This window comes from Littorina saxatilis, linkage group LG11 (assembly GCF_037325665.1).
Source record: "Littorina saxatilis isolate snail1 linkage group LG11, US_GU_Lsax_2.0, whole genome shotgun sequence".
Taxonomy (NCBI): Eukaryota; Metazoa; Mollusca; class Gastropoda; order Littorinimorpha; family Littorinidae; genus Littorina; species Littorina saxatilis.
In genome coordinates, this window is record NC_090255.1 from 2,368,116 (window position 1) to 2,374,933 (window position 6,818).

At 42.4% G+C, this 6,818-nt stretch overlaps 1 long non-coding RNA gene across 1 annotated transcript; it reads right to left on the reverse strand.

Annotated features, from left to right (window-relative positions):
• Window positions 1-3,663: 3,663 nt before the first annotated feature.
• Window positions 3,664-4,786, reverse strand: LOC138980640 (uncharacterized). The gene is made up of 2 exons (XR_011460413.1): window positions 4,385-4,786; window positions 3,664-4,104 (listed from the first exon to the last, which is right to left on the reverse strand). It is a non-coding gene; the product is annotated as an uncharacterized lncRNA (long non-coding RNA).
• Window positions 4,787-6,818: the final 2,032 nt, after the last annotated feature.

A 6,818-nucleotide genomic window follows, 5' to 3' on the forward strand; every position in this document is an offset into this window, starting at 1 on the left:
GGACAATTTTGAAAACGCTGAACGATCCTTGCTACTTAGAATTGTACGTTCTTCAGCGGCTTGAGAGTTCAACAAAACTCAGCATGTTAGCTTCGATCAGTTTTGGTTAAGACTTACCTTTGATGCGTTCGTTCAGCTCAGCTCACCAAGATGACACGACTGTCGTTGATTACCTCATTTCGGGAAAATCCTATGGTTAATTTAGACAGACGGAAGTATCACGTAATTTTTCGAGACTTGCATTGTTTCACTTTTGACTTTTTTGTCTGCGTCCGACACATTTCACACAGACATTAACATGCGATGTAATTTTTCGTTCACGGCGAAATGCCGCATAGGGCTATTTCGAGTTTTAATCGTGTTTTTAAATATTATACAAAATAATGATTTAGAAAATGGGAGGTAAATGTTGCAGTTGAAATTGTCTCTTGAATAGAAGATTCATTTCCCTTGCATAATCACTCAACGTAGAATCGGCTGCTAAATATCTCTGTTTCTATCTCTCTCGGTCTCTCTGTTTCTGTCTCTGTCTCTATCTGACTCTGTCTCTCACTGTCTCTCGTTATGTATGTAAGTCCGTCTGTCTGTCTGACTGTCTGTCTGTCTGTCTGCCTGCCTGCCTCTCGGCTCTCTCTCTCTCTCTCTCTCTCTCCCTCTCTCTCTCTCTCTCTCTCTCTCTCTCTCACACACTGACACACAAACACACACACACACACACACACACACATAGACACACACACACACACATATATATAGACACACGCACACACATATACAAACACACACACACACACTGACGAACCAGCGCTCACTGACATGACATGTAGCCGGGCCATTGAGTGCATTTGCACAATAAGTGTTGACACCAAACCAAATGAAATGCATAATTATTCTACGTTCAGCACTGTGCACACAAGATCTGTTCATATCGTAATTCAGTCAGCACTGCTTGTGTTATAACTTCAAAGCAGCTAGTTTTGTCTCCCTGGGTTTTTACACTGCCTACTTTCTGTTTCGTTTCCTCATTGCTATTGAGCTGTTTGCATGCGAACTTGCCTCTCCATTTTGTTCCAAATATATTGTTTAGTTCTTGTTTTTGCATCACACATTGTAGTTCATCAATGTTAATTATGTCCATTATTTTGTAATTCTGTTGTCTTCAAAATGTGTTTTCCCTACTTTGGGCGAGGGTTGGATGCAAACCAATATCAAAATGCTTATTCTATCACCCTCTGAAATTTTTTTATCTTGTCTCAATCTATTTGTCTCTGTCTGTCTCTCTCTCTCTCTCTCTCTCTCTCTCGGCTTTCTGTCTGTCTGTCTGTCTGTCTGTCTGTCTGTCTGTCTGTCTCTCTCTCTGTCTGTCTCTCTCTCTCTCTCTCTCTCTCTCTCTCTCGCTCTCTCTCTCGCTCAGTCTCTCTCTTGCAATTTCATTCTTTCCCGCTTTCTACTTGTTGATTGAATCCACACGATGCAACACCATAACACAGGATAGAACACCACACGATGCAACACCATAACACAGGATAGAACACCACACGATGCAACACCATAACACAGGATAGAACACCACACGATGCAACACCATAACACAGGATAGAACACCACACGATGCAACACCATAACACAGGATAGAACACCACACGATGCAACACCATAACACAGGATAGAACACCACACGATGCAACACCATAACACAGGATAGAACACCACACGATGCAATACCATAACACAGGATAGAACACCACACGATGCAACACCATAACACAGGATAGAACACCACACGATGCAACACCATAACACAGGATAGAACACCACACGATGCAACACCATAACACAGGATAGAACACCACACGATGCAACACCATAACACAGGATAGAACACAACACGATGCAACACCATAACACAGGATAGAACACCACACGATGCAACACCATAACACAGGATAGAACACAACACGATGCAACACCATAACACAGGATAGAACACCACACGATGCAACACCATAACACAGGATAGAACACCACACGATGCAACACCATAACACAGGATAGAACACCACACGATGCAACACCATAACACAGGATAGAACACAACACGATGCAATACCATAACACAGGATAGAACACCACACGATGCAACACCATAACACAGGATAGAACACAACACGATGCAACACCATAACACAGGATAGAACACAACACGATGCAATACCATAACACAGGATAGAACACAACACGATGCAACACCATAACACAGGATAGAACACAACACGATGCAATACCATAACACAGGATAGAACACAACACGATGCAATACCATAACACAGGATAGAACACAACACGATGCAATACCATAACACAGGATAGAACACAACACGATGCAATACCATAACACAGGATAGAACACAACACAATGCAATACCATAACACAGGATAGAACACAACACGATGCAATACCATAACACAGGATAGAACACAACACGATGCAATACCATAACACAGGATAGAACACAACACGATGCAATACCATAACACAGGATAGAACACAACACAATGCAATACCATAACACAGGATAGAACACAACACGATGCAATACCATAACACAGGATAGAACACAACACGATGCAATACCATAACACAGGATAGAACACAACACAATGCAATACCATAACACAGGATAGAACACAACACAATGCAATACCATAACACAGGATAGAACACAACACGATGCAATACCATAACACAGGATAGAACACAACACGATGCAATACCATAACACAGGATAGAACACAACACAATGCAATACCATAACACAGGATAGAACACAACACGATGCAATACCATAACACAGGATAGAACACAACACGATGCAATACCATAACACAGGATAGAACACAACACAATGCAATACCATAACACAGGATAGAACACCACACGATGCAATACCATAACACAGGATAGAACACAACACAATGCAATACCATAACACAGGATAGAACACAACACGATGCAATACCATAACACAGGATAGAACACCACACGATGCAATACCATAACACAGGATAGAACACAACACGATGCAATACCATAACACAGGATAGAACACAACACGATGCAATACCATAACACAGGATAGAACACAACACGATGCAATACCATAACACAGGATAGAACACAACACAATGCAATACCATAACACAGGATAGAACACCACACGATGCAATACCATAACACAGGATAGAACACAACACAATGCAATACCATAACACAGGATAGAACACAACACAATGCAATACCATAACACAGGATAGAACACCACACGATGCAATACCATAACACAGGATAGAACACAACACGATGCAATACCATAACACAGGATAGAACACAACACGATGCAATACCATAACACAGGATAGAACACAACACGATGCAATACCATAACACAGGATAGAACACAACACAATGCTAGCACTCAACCATTTTTATCTGTTATTGTTATGGAGTGGTATAGCCCGGTTTTTAAACAATCATAACTGTCTCTACACCACTCTCTAAGTTTAGTATTTGTTTACAGGCTTGAATGTAATCTGAATAGTTGTCCGCTACAGTAGCTTACAAGGCACAAGCGCACACTCACTCACACACGCAAAAACCTGGTGTTAAATGGATCTTGACACTGCCAAGACTAATTATTATTGTTTACAAAGCTTTTTACATCACAAAATCATTTCCGGGCTTCGACCAGTACTCTAGGCCGACAACACCGCAAGAAACTCTACAGTCCAAGACGCAGACACCTTTTGGCTCAAACAAAGCAGCTTAACAGGTAAGACGAATAGGTATTCTACTGTACGTTACCCTACTGCCATCTTTCGGCTTTCAAGATGTTGGTATGGCTGTAAGTCCTTCAGACGACTGACAAGGGTGCACCAGTCCTCACGACACCGCAACCATTGCTTGACGTAGTCCTTGATCCTTCCAGTCCGTCTCGGCGGCTAACTGTAGAACTCTGCCAGCTCTCCATGCCATGGTCATGTACACCAAGCCGCAGTCACCAGTTCAGTTCAGCCTCCGTCGATGAAAACCCTCCAGTTGGAACACTGTAAAGTTTATAGTCCATAAATCAACTTGTCTTTAGTTTCTTTCACTCGCACAATAAAAATACTCACTCGTCCAACATATTAAGCTGCATGAGCCAATATAATTATTTACACGTTAATTCCTGTTTTCTAAAACCAAGAAAACGTTACGTAAAACCCTCACATGTTTAAGCAGTGTAGCACAATAGCTTAGGCCTACACAATAACGTTAAACACAGAACCAGTCACTCTTCTCACATACGACAACATGACATGAAAATATAACCGGTTTCAAACATACCTCAAAAGAGTGTAAAGCCAACATTTAGTACAGTCGCCGGCCTGGCATGAATATGAAAATGGAAGATATCACGTAGACTGATAGGGAAAGTTCGTCAGTCTTCATCCTTCTTCAGTCAGATACCTAAAACAGGAGCCCGTCTGCTAACGTGTTACGAAAAACATGAGTCGAGCTTGGCTCCTTGACGGCGACTGATTTTACAAAGTCGTTCTTGCTATGACATTGCCAGTGAGCTGTCGCCTGCATTACTTGCACGTGAAAAACCTTGTCAGTTACACAAGGTTCAACTGCGGTCAACGCGACGGTATGCAGCCTATAGCCCTTTCCAATGTCTGACCATCGCTATAGTCTATTCTATTTACAACAATACACATTACCAAAAATACGAGTAAACCGCTTCGTAACAGTTATGTCTGTGTATAAACGCGTTTTTAGTGTGTGTTTTTCTTATCAAGGGGACTCACCAAAAAATAATACACTTGTAGAGCTTTGAGTTCTCAGTAGACAATGAAAACGGTGAGATTGTTGTACAACCAGTCTTGGTTTCAACAACGTTTTATTCATGTTTTACATGTTCATGAAATTTAATTTATCATTAAGTGAAAACAACAACAACAAACAACAAGTCTTCTTGATCGCCAAATATTAATTTAGTAATTAACGCTAATTGTTGTCGAGAAGATCAGTTCTGTAGATTCTTTGACCTGTAAAGCCATGGCCCTCCCCGTGTAAAGGATTCAGCTCACCGCCTCAGACGTGGCCAGGCTCTCGCGTGGGACACACCCTTCCATCCACTTGGTCACATACCCAGAGAAATCATAATGTCAACAAGCAAACGGAGTTGATGCTTTTTGTGCAGAGTGGGAAGTTGTGGATGACAAATGGGCTGAATACGCGACATGTGTTCATCATCAATGTCCCACTCTGGATATGAAGCAATTAGGATGTTGATTATCATGATAACAAAAAGAGAGAATGCTTACCAAAAAAAATTCCATCTCACACGGCATTAAGTCTCAGGAAACATGAATACACGCATGCAGGAAAAAAAAATGTGGGTAGCGCCGTATGTATGGCAGCTCGCTTTCCCCGGGGAGAAAGCAGCCCGAATTTCCATGAGGGTAACCTCACTGGACTGTAAATCTTATCCAATCCAATCCAATCCAATGCTAAATATTTTGCCTCTTAAGGACAAGATGTGGGTTTTACGCCCTCATGGCTGTTGACAAGACACACTAGTGTATGCGTGTTTAGGTGGTATCAGCCATCTGCACTTATGGCAGAATTCGAATGACCGAGGTCTTTTACGTGCCATTGTTGTGACACGGGGGGTGGGACATGGCTTCCGTCTCTGGGTTTGCACATAAAGTTGAACCGTGTCCGTCCCGGCCCGAATTCGAACCTGCGGCCTTCCGATTACAAGTCCAGTGCTCTACCAACTCAGCTACCGGGCCCCCTTGTTGTTATGTGTTTAAGTGGAGGACGGTCTTCCCGTGTAGAACCCTGGCCAGATCGGAACTAGTGAGCAGAGCTAAGTCCTCGGGAAGGACTGTGTATAACAAAAACTTTGGAACTAGTGGGCAGAGCTAAGTCCTCGGGAAAGACTGTGTATAAACAAAACTTTGGAACTAGTGAGCAGAGCTAAGTCCTCGGGAAGGACTGTGTATAACAAAAACTTTGGAACTAGTGGGCAGAGCTAAGTCCTCGGGAAAGACTGTGTATAAACAAAACTTTGGAACTAGTGGGCAGAGCTAAGTCCTCGGGAAAGACTGTGTATAAACAAAACTTTGGAACTAGTGGGCAGAGCTAAGTCCTCGGGAAGGACTGTGTATAAACAAAACTTTGGAACTAGTGAGCAGAGCTAAGTCCTCGGGAAGGACTGTGTATAAACAAAACTTTGGAACTAGTGAGCAGAGCTAAGTCCTCGGGAAAGACTGTGTATAAACAAAACTTTGGAACTAGTGAGCAGAGCTAAGTCCTCGGGAAGGACTGTGTATAAACAAAACTTTGGAACTAGTGAGCAGAGCTAAGTCCTCGGGAAGGACTGTGTATAAACAAAACTTTGGAACTAGTGAGCAGAGCTAAGTCCTCGGGAAGGACTGTGTATAAACAAAACTTTGGAACTAGTGAGCAGAGCTAAGTCCTCGGGAAGGACTGTGTATAAACAAAACTTTGGAACTAGTGAGCAGAGCTAAGTCCTCGGGAAGGACTGTGTATAACAAAAACTTTTGAACTAGTGGGCAGAGCTAAGTCCTCGGGAAAGACTGTGTATAAACAAAACTTTGGAACTAGTGAGAAGAGCTAAGTCCTCGGGAAAGACTGTGTATAAACAAAACTTTGGAACTAGTGAGCAGAGCTAAGTCCTCGGGAAGGACTGTGTATAAACAAAACTTTGGAACTAGTGAGCAGAGCTAAGTCCTCGGGAAGGACTGTG